Source organism: Rhincodon typus, chromosome 12 (genome assembly GCF_021869965.1).
Source record: "Rhincodon typus isolate 14 chromosome 12, sRhiTyp1.1, whole genome shotgun sequence".
NCBI lineage: Eukaryota > Metazoa > Chordata > Chondrichthyes > Orectolobiformes > Rhincodontidae > Rhincodon > Rhincodon typus.
Window position 1 is genome coordinate 56519480 of NC_063343.1, and position 10811 is coordinate 56530290.

Genomic DNA, 10811 nt, shown 5'->3' on the forward strand with positions numbered 1-10811 from the left:
CCTAACTCCTCCCCCACGCCTACTCCCCCATCCCTCTGCCCCTCTGCCCCTCCACCTTCTCACCTACCACACCATCCCATTCACTTCACTTCAACCCATACTCCGTCTACTCTCCCCAGCCGTCCTTCTCCTCCTCCTAGCCCCTCTACAACCACCTCCTCCTTACAGACACTCCTCCTTGCCCCCACCCCCACCTCCACCTCCGCACTGATCCCAGCAGGTTCGGGCTCTCTGCTGCTCACATACTCACGGCCAATGAGCTGCAGTCTTATTGTCCTGTGTCTCTGCCAACGCTGCCCACACGAGGGGGGAGGGGGGAACACCCTCAAACCACCCGCCGCGGCAAGCTGCCACCACGCCCCGAACCCAAAGCCGCCGCCGCCGCCCCTCGCGCACTCTACCTCCGCCGCTGCGGTGTTTTATTTTCTCTTACCGGGACGAACCTGGCGATTTTATCAATTCCAGTTCGTCACTTTCCTCGGGCAAAATGGCGCCGTTGCTACGTTGGATTTCTCCAATCCGATCAGGTCGTCAATCGGCCCCGGCCGCGGATCAGCCAATCCCAGCAACTGTATTAGGCACGTGGAAACACGACGTAACGGCGGCCGGATGCCTTCCGGTATGCGCAAGCGCAACCCTCGCTAGGTGCTGGACGAACGACGCCATCTTGGTAAAGGACGGCGACAGCCAACATTCTACAGACAGCGACGCGATCGACGGCGGATAAATACGTGCGGGACATGGAAGGAGTTTTCAAACAGCGAGTGGTTCGGTCTGGAGCATTGCCTTGCACTGCCTGGACGAGGCAATGAGTCATCCAATCCGCGGGGGGGCGGGCGACCCAGAGATTGCCACCGAGTCATAGAGCGCTCATTTGAAGAGCTAGTGCGGCCAGTATGGGCCGAATCACTTCTTTTTCTTCGCTCCAACCCTTTTGGGATGTTGGCCAGGACACCAAACAATAATTCAGATCAAATCAAATGAATGCTGAAAATCTAAAACAAGTCGATGGAGAAATTCAGCAGGTTTGGGAGCACCTGCAGAGACAGACACAAGGCCCGAGTTCTGAGGGAGGGGAGTCACTGGACTCGGAACATTAATCCTGTTCTTCTCTCACTCTACAGTGTCCCCCACGCTTAATAAGTATCTCTGGCGATTTCTGTTTTTGTTAGCGGACAGTAAGTCTCCGGGCTTCTTCTTGGAGACTGTGTATGGATTGATCTGCGAAGCCTCACGTTGGCCTGTTTTTAAAGTGAATTTCTTTCTTCTCTCTCACCCACCCCCTTCAAAACGTGATTCTGGCGTCTCCTCATCCACTTTTACATCAGAAAGTCTGATTTTCAGATGCTTTGGTCCTGACTGGTATTTTTTTTAAAAAAAAATACCCTCAACCCTCGTTGCCAAAAGGGGAATGGACCTGTTTCTCCACTTGTATTACAGTGATTGTACATCCACAGGAGGAGTGGGTCTGTCCTAAACAGCACGAAACAGGTCTCCAGCAGTGATAGCAGCCCAAGGGAGCTTTGGGAGTGACCACTGCCTTGTAATGCTTCAGTTCCTGCTCCAAATCACTGGACCATCAGAGGCTGAAGGGTGATTTTATAGGGGTTTATAAAATCATGTGGGACACGGATAGGGTGAACATGTAATGTCGTTCCCCAGGGATGGGGGATGTCCAAAACTAAAAAGTGTAGGTTTAAGGTTAGAGGGGAAAGATTTAAAAAGGACCTGAGGAGTTACTTTTTCACGCAGAGGGTGGTGTATGAGCTGCCAAAGGAAGTGGTGGAGGTGGGTACAAGTACATTTAAAGGGTATATAAATATAAAAGGTTTAGAGTGGTGTGGGCCAAATGCTGGCATATGGGACTAGGTCAGATTGGGATGTCAGGTCGATACAGACATGTTGGACTGAAGGGTCTGTTTCTGTGCTGTATGACTCTGATTATAATCCAGTCTCTTCCTGGGCATCAGCAACACCAACCCCAATTTAGTTGACTGACTGTACCATTGGTTCCTTCCACCTTATTTCCCAGCGCAGCAGAGAAAGGCCCCACATCTCCGGCTGTACCAGCTACTGCTGATTTGGTAGCAGCAGCAGTAACAATAACACAAAGAGGCAGGTGAAAGTAGCATCCAAGCCAGAACAAAGCAACACCTTCCTGGGGCACAGCCTGCGCAATTCGATACACAAATCTCTCTGTCCTCATCTGCAAATTAGTGATGAAAGCACAAGTGTTTGTGCGTACCCCGCCAATTCTCCTTTCTGACCCACACTGCACCCCTGCCCCTTTTTAAATGTAAGAAAAAATTGTCTTACATCCATTTGAGCTCAGTTAGTGACTGAGCATCAGATAAACACTGCAATAGAAAAAAACTTAATTCGGCAATAGCAATAAAGGCAAACAACCACTCAAAAAATCAAAAGGTTTAGTATTAACGTGGTTTTAAAAAAGTATTTTATGTAGATTGACAGTTGGTTTATAAAACTCAGTCTCCAACAGGTGAAAGGACTTTATAAAAACTATATGGTATTAATATAGGCTAGGTGATAACCTAGTGGTATTATCCAGAAATGCAGATAATGTTCTGGGGAACTGAGTTTGAATCCCGCCATGGTGGAATTTGAATTCAATAATAATCTGGAACTTAGAGTCTAATGATGACCATTCTGTCTGCACCAGTTGATTGTCAGGAAAACAAAATCTGGTTTGCTAATGTCCTTCAGGGAAGGAAATCTGCTGCTCTTATCTGGTCTGGCCTACATGTGACTCCAGACCCATAGCAATGTGGTTGACTATTAACTGTCGGATGGGCAATAAATACTGGTCTAGGAGATAACAAGAACTCCAGATGCTGGAGTCAGGGACAACACAATGTGGAGCTGGAGGAACACAGCAGGCCGGGCAGCATCAAAGGATCAGGAAAGTTGACATTTTGGATCAGGACTCTTCTTTCTTTCTGAAGAAGGGTCCTGATCTGAAACATCAAAGTTCCTGCTCCTCTGATGCTACCTGGCCTGCTGTGTTCCTGGAAATACTGGTCTAGACAGTGACACCCTCAACCCATGAATGAATTTTAAAAATGTAGCTGAAATAGTTTAGAAAACTGACCCGTTATCAATTGGCATTCTGTCTAACCAGACAAAAGTCACAAGTACCAATGTTGTGAAGTTGGTAAATGCAGCTAGTCTGTGCAGCATTTTCTATTTTAATTGAGACATCTGTAACCAAAACCTTAAGAGTATAAATTTTGCTAATTTGTATAAAGCAGGTAGCTTGTCAATTTCTTTCCCCTTCCCTTTGCCTACCTCTATTTTGTTCACTGTTAAGATTATTTGACATATGCCCGAGGAGATTTCTGTAGACAACAGTCTGTCAGCCATTGCTAGCAGAGTAATCCAAAACATTTTTTTGATTCAAAGACACATAGAGTCATAGAGCTGAACAGTATGGAAACAGACGTTTCGGTCCAACTCGTCCATGCCAGCCAGATATCTTAAATTAATCTAGTGCCATTTGCCAGCATTTGGCCCATATCCCTCTAAACCCTTTCTATTCATATACCCACTCAGATGCCTTTTAAATGTTGTAATTGTACGAGCCTCCACCACTTCCTTCCAGCTCATTCCATACACTCACCACCCTCTGTGTGAGAACGTTGCCCCTTAGGTCCCTTTTAAATCTTTCCCTTCTCACCTTAAATCTATGCACTCTACTTCTGGACTCCCCCACCCTGGGGAAAAGACCTGGCTATTGACCCTATCAATGCCCCCCACGATTTTATAAACCTCTATAAGGTCACCCTTCAGCCTCTGACACTCCAAAGAAAATAGCCCCAGCCTATTCAGCCTCTCCAGATAGGTCAAACCCTCCAACCTTGGCAACATCCTTGTAAATCTTTTCTGAACTCTTTCACATTTCACAACATCCTTCCAATAGCAGGGCGACCAGAAATGAATGCAGTATTCCAGAAGTGGCCCGACCAACGTCCTGTACAGCTGCAACATGACCTCCCAACTCTTATACTCAATGCACTGACCAATAAAGGCAAGCATACCAAATGCCTTCTTTACTATCTTCTCTACCTCTGTTTCTACTTTCAAGGAACTATGAAACTGTACTCCACAGTCCCTCTGTTCAGTAACACTCCCCAGGACCTTGTCATTAAGTGTATAAGTCCTGCCCTGATATGCCTGTCCAAAATGCAGCATCTCACATTTATCTAAATTAAACTCCATCTGTCATTCCTCAGCCCATTGGCCCATCTGATCATGGTCCTGTTGAACTCTGAGGTACACATTTTCAAAAGGTTTAGCGATGAATGAACTCCCAGCTAAATAATAATACAAATTATGAATTTAAAGGTACAGGACTTCTGAAATATTTAGTAAAGAACATTTAAATGACAATTGTGCCATTAATACACTCAGAAATATTCGTTTTCTGAGATACATAAGTTCAACACCATCACCGGCAGTGATTTCTTCATCTGTCATGTAAATGTAATAATGTTGTACTGAAAGCAGTGAGAAGCTGAATGATTGATGTGGTTATTGGATGGGAAGGTTTTGGAATCGCAGCAGGCACTCTGTTTTGCTATATTGTATTGGACACTCAGCCTGCACAGCATAGGAGGCAGTGTTTCATAGGCATAAAGTACTACAGCATAGAAAGAGGCCCTTTGGCCTATCATGTCCATGCTGATCATCAAGGACCAATCTACTCTAATCCCATTTTCCAGCAGTTGGCCCAAAGCCTTGAATACGATGGCACTTTAAGTAGTCATCAATGTACTTCTTCAATGTTATGATGGTTCCTGCTTCTACCACTATTTTAGACAGGAAGTTCCAAAAATCCACCAGACTCTAGGTGAAACAATTTCTCCTTTAATCCCCTTTAAACTTTCTGCCTTAAATCTGAATCTGACTTCAACTCTAAAATTAGGAAAAATATATTTGTTGAGAATTTTCACTTTGAATCAAATTCCCAGATTCTCCAGTTCTGAAGAAGAGACATACCAGACTCAAAACACTAACTCTGTTTCTCTCTCCACAGATGTCCTCAGACTTGCTGAGTTTCTCCAGCATTCTGTCTCAATGTATTAAATTGTCTTTTTAAGTCAAGCTCCAGGACTTGAGGACAAAAATCCAAAGCTGATACCAGTGGATGTGGATGAAGATGTCACCTTTCAGTTGAATTAATGAAACTGAGACTCTGTCAGCTGGACATACCATAAAGCTTAACATATGAGGAACGTTTGAGAACTCTGGGACTATACTCATTGGAGTTTAGAAGGATGAGGAGGGATCTAATTGAAACTTTCAGAATACTGAATGGCCTGGACAGAATGGATGTTGGGAAGATGCTTCCATTGGCAGGAGAGTCTAGGACCCGAGGAGACAGCCTTAGAGTAAAGGGAAGACCTTTTAGAATGGAGATAAGGAGAAACTTCTTCAGCCAGAGAGTGGTGAATCTATGGAATTCACTGCCACAGAAGGCTGTGGAGGCCAGGTCATTGAGTACATTTAAGACTGAGATAGATAGGTTCTTGATTATCAAGGGGATCAAGGGTTACGGGAAGAAAGCAGGAGAATGGGGTTGAGGAACTTATCAGCCATGATTGAATGGTGGAGCAGACTCAAATAGGCCAAATGGCCTAATTTCTGCTCCTATGTCTTATGGTCTCATGGTCTTATATGGGCTGATGCCATAAATCAGATATTACTGGGGAATGAATCTGCAAAGCAGAAGGTTATGGAAGGGAAGAGACTGCAAATCAGATGGTCATGGGAAGGAATCAGCAGCAACCAAACGGAGCAGGAGACACTGCAATAATAATTTTTAAATATTAAAGCGAGCTAATTCATTTATCAGCAGAATCAATATAGAAATTTAGCAATGTAAAGCATTTCAGCTTTCAGAATGTAATGCTTTAATGTTTGTTTCTAATAAGGAAGACTCTACAGATGTTAACTCCAGTTTTATTGTTGATTCCTCTGGTAATTTGTATGTTACTTAAAGTTTCAATTTTCAGGAATGTGACTTACTGTATTTTACCTTCCTCAATTAATAAAATAACCCATGGCCAAAATAATAATTAAAGTTGTATGCCCTAATTGGATTATGAAATTGAGTCTTGCACTGCACCAAAATGTTATCCTGAACATGTACATTTACTCAAAATTGCTGGAGAAACTCAGCAGGTCTGACAGCATCTGTGGGGAGAAAGCAGAATAAATGTTTTGAGTCTATTGATACTTCTGTTCTGAAGAATGGTCATTGGACTCAAAAGATTAACTCTGCTTTCTCTCCACAGATGCTGTTGTTCTCAGTTTCCAACAACTTCTGTTTTTGTTTCAGGTTTCCAGCATCTGCAGATATTTGTTTCATGTATATTTAATGCCCTATCTGCAATAGTATAATCATCACTGTGCATGAAAAGAACCAAACCACAGATAAACAACTATTTAAAATAATCTAAGCAAAGATGGTGGTGCATTTTCTTCAGCAGTCTTTTATTAAAAACATTGTGCATTGTTTAGTTAAATTACAAAAGTTTTAGACATTGCAATTAAAGTAGTTTTCCAAATTTTGTTGAGTCTCATAGTTCAGACCTGTAACCAACCTTTTTTTTATCAACAACTTCTGACATTTTCATATTTTTCAGGTAATGGTATTACTTTGTGACCAGAAGCAGGTATCAGATACAAGATTCCAGCATTTGGAACAATATTCCATGAAAGAGACAAGGAGACGTTATTTCCTCTAGGGGGAGGAAGAACAGAAAGAAAGAAAGTGAAAAAGGTCAACAATAGCTGTACACTGCTCAAAGCACAATTGCATAAACATTCCAGGTGTATGGTCTTGTCAGTGCTGGATCTTTAGATTCATTTTAGAATATGTTGAAAATTGTTCTCATTTAATCTGAGCTACATCAGTTAAGTACTGTTCCTGCACCATGGAGGGACAGTTATAGTTAATAGCAGATTATCATTACTTTTTCAAGAAGTATGATACCAGTGGAGAAGAAGGGATACAGAAAAATCATCACAATGTCAGAAAAATACCAACACTACTTAGGCACTTATTGCAATTAAATTTCAGAATTGCAACACCACAAATGGTCATGCATTCATTATTTAAATTCTGAAATCTGTATTTCTCCCTGAAACTCTCTCCGTCTCCACCCTTCTTTATAATGCTCCTCAAAACTTGCATTTTTATAAACCTTTTGGTCTCCTTATTTGGCTTAGTGCCAAATTATTTTGATAAACCTTCTGTGAAGCAACTCGCAAAATTTAATGTTAAAGGCACAGTAAAATGCACCTTCTTACTGTGTAGGAGCTTAATTATTTCATCTGAAGCTACTACAGTTTAGCACTTCCCACAACACTTTTCATTCACCTGCACAAAAACAAAGTAGACTGCATAAAACAGGCCCAGACTAACTTAATTTGTCAGTGTACCACAGGATTAATTGTTACGCTCAAGCTAATTATCCTGCACTGGATGTTTAATACAGATTCCTGATCACTTCAATAGGCAGAAAAGCAGAAATAAGAATATCTTGCAGAAGCAGTGAAAACAAACAAATAAACAATATTTTGGAAAGGATGAAAACTGTACTTGAAGCTAGATATCTAAACATTCACGTCAGTGAATTTACACTCATTGAACATATTCTTTCATTTTTGTTCCTCCCCAAGTATAATTTGCAGTTGTATCACTCCTTTAACATAAAATGTCTTAAGAAATGTAAACATGAAAGTTGAAACTGAGCCAAAGAAGACTACGTAAGGTGAGGAAGAGAACGATGATGCAAAATAGATTTACAAACACAGCTTTCAAGCTGAATCTTAAGAGAGGTGGATGGAGAAGTTTAGGAAGGAAATTCCAGAGCTCGGGGCCAAGATAGCTGGAGGAGGACTTGCAATTACGAAGGGATTTCAGGGAGCACAGGAGGCTAAGACAGAAGGAATGCAGATTTCTGAAAGTTGGACAAAGGTACAGAAATAGGGGGTGATGGCTCAAAGGAATTTGATGAGAACAGTTAGAATCATATTTGAAACACTTGAGCATGGGGTGATGGGGGAAGTAGACTTAATGTAGGATAGGGTAGCAGAGTTTCAATGAGCTGAAGTTTAAGGACAATGTGAAGAAGCCAAGAAGCAATGGATTAGTCAGGTCTTAAGGTGAAACAATGTGAACAAAGGAGTTAGCAACATGTTAGCTGACCCAGAAGTGCTAATGAGCTGTTTGGAAGGTAAAGTTGGTGCTTCTCACAATGGAGAGGATATGGAATCAGAAGCCCAGCTCCAAGTCAAAAAAGGATTTATAAGTGTTGCCAGAACGGTTCAATCCAGATTTTGGTGGGAGAGAGAGATTACTGATGTTTAATTGGTGGATATTATGCCTTATCCAGGATGGATGACAGAGTAGAGTGTTGAAAGAAGTAGTGGAGAAAGCATGGGCATCGTCAGCATACATGTACAAAGTTTCTGGATCTTGTCACCAAAGGACAGCATGTAAATGATGAACATGATTCAAGGAGGGGGTTTTCAGAGTTAATGGTGCAGGAACATACGATGCAGGAGTAGGCCATCTTGCCCTCAGACCTATTTCTGATTCAATAAGATCAGGGCTGATATGGTTGTGGTTTTAATTCCACTCTCTTGTTTGTTTGCCCATAATCCATTGAAACATAGCAAGGAAAGTCATTGTTAGAGGTAAGAACGGAAACAAGCATGCAGTGTCACCAAGCTGAACAATAGACAAGACGTGCTAGAGCAGATTATGTGGCTAATTGTCCCAAAAGCTGCAGAACAATTATGACAGACTGCACCGATCCCAGATGGGACTTGGACGAGGGTTATTTATTGTAGGACAGAGTTATTTGGAGAGAATCAAATGCAGAGTTCATGGTAAAACCTGGTTACTGACATTGCATTCAAAGGGTGAATTTTGAAGGTGTACCTGAGAGAACACAATTTAAAATGTCAACTAGTAATGGGTCAGGAAAAAAAAAGTTGTATCAGTGGATTTATTACATTTCTCTTCATTAAGCTACCTTATGTCACTCAAATCCCCATTTTTCCTCTTTACATTGTCCTAAATTGTTTTACTATTCTCATACATTTATGTTACTAGCAAATTTTGATATGCTTTTTTTCCCCACTGACTCTTGGAATATATCATTTTTGCAATTTAAGCAATATAGGTGAACTCTCATCCCTGGTTGCTGATCTATCAACCCTACATTCCAAAATAGCTACCACATTTTTCCTATCCTAAAAGTTTCATTTTTTGTTTAAACAAGACACCCAAGAGATATGTTATCTTGTGGCTTCTCAAAACTCTCATTTATTTAATTTGCAAAAGCTCTAAAGTGGCCATGTTACTCAACCTTAGCAAATTCATGCTGGATAATGCTAAGCATTTCTAAGTGCTCAGTAATTTAACCTGAAATTACAAATTTTAAGACATTATTCATGAGTGTTATTCAACAAACTGATATATAGTTAGTAGTTTAGGCTTCTTAAAAATCAATTTTAGAATAATTTAGAAACACTAAAGCAGAGAAATACAATCTTTTATTCTAATCTTATTTAACCTACTTTGAAGTCTGATTATAATTCAGACAATAATTTGATGCAAAATGTCAACCCTTCAATATGTTGAATCCTATAGCAGCAAAATGCACTTAATAATGAGAAAGCTTGTATAGTTCACCAATAACCTTTCACTTCTCTCTTCTTTTATATAAGAAACATTTTTCACTTACGTCAAGCCATTTCCATCATCCAAGAATAAATATTTAGGGCTCATATTCTGAAGATTAAGTCTAGTGTTCTCTCCTCGCTGAAGAATTTTATCCCATAGAACCACTTGATTCAATTTCTAAGTTGTAAGTTAGCACAGAACAAAAATACAAGGGAATTATCAGATTTCAAGAAACTAATAAAAATAGGTGCAGGAAGGAATTCCATGACTGCACTATACTATCAATGTAAGTATTATTGTAAGGCACAATTAAACAGGAGTATACTGTTGTGCAATACTAAAAAGGAATCGGGTTACTGAAAAAATGGATCATACGTAAATGGATAATGCTTAAAGGAAAGAATATGGAAACAGCACACCCAAATAGATGTATTTTAGACCATTTGCACAGCATAATATCTACACAAATTCAACTTACATTCTTCGCTGTTGCGTATTCTGCAGTTAGATATAGGAAAAGCTGCTTAACATTCCAGTTGAATATTGGTCCCAGATGTAAATAAATGGTTAAAGAAAATATGGGTTCCGAATAAACTCACAATAGAAGTCCTCTACTGCAACTGCTTGGATAAAATCATGATCTGCCAAATGAAAGTTCACAATAGCTTCTTTCTAGGTTGTACTCGGAATTCCATTTTCTTAGCCCTATTCATATTTCTTCAAAGCAGCAGACAAGCATAAGTGTTCCTGCAACCTACTTTCAAGAGAACTAATAAAATGGGATGACGCTTTAAATGGTTAACAGAATTCAGTGGTGAGATGTAGACTCTGCTTTTTCCAAATAAAGTAAGTTGGTTCAAATACATTTCAGAGTGAGGCGATGAACCTCCCTTTTGTTGTGGGCTGCAGGAGTATTGCATGAAGCCAATGTGGGAATTCTCAAAACTGACCATGATTCAGCTTTAATACCACTGTATATGCATTTTCAATCCAAATAGCATGGAATGTCTGGAGTATGAAAGGAAAAAAACATTACTCACTAAGTTGGTGCAGGGCTGGATGAACACAGCAGGCCAAGCAGCATCATAGGAGC

General features: G+C 40.8%; 1 protein-coding gene and 1 pseudogene across 4 annotated transcripts in view; both read right to left on the reverse strand.

Annotated features, from left to right (window-relative positions):
• Positions 1-523, reverse strand: part of hmgxb3 (HMG box domain containing 3) — a 77379-nt gene extending 76856 nt beyond the window's left edge. The window contains exon 1 of one of the 4 annotated variants that reach the window (XM_048603551.1): positions 434-523. The gene's annotated coding sequence lies outside the window, so the exon portion shown is untranslated. The other 3 variants (XM_048603554.1, XM_048603555.1, XM_048603552.1) reach the window with 3 other exon arrangements.
• A 3781-nt stretch (positions 524-4304) lies between these two features.
• Positions 4305-10811, reverse strand: part of LOC109937450 — a 22182-nt pseudogene continuing 15675 nt past the window's right edge.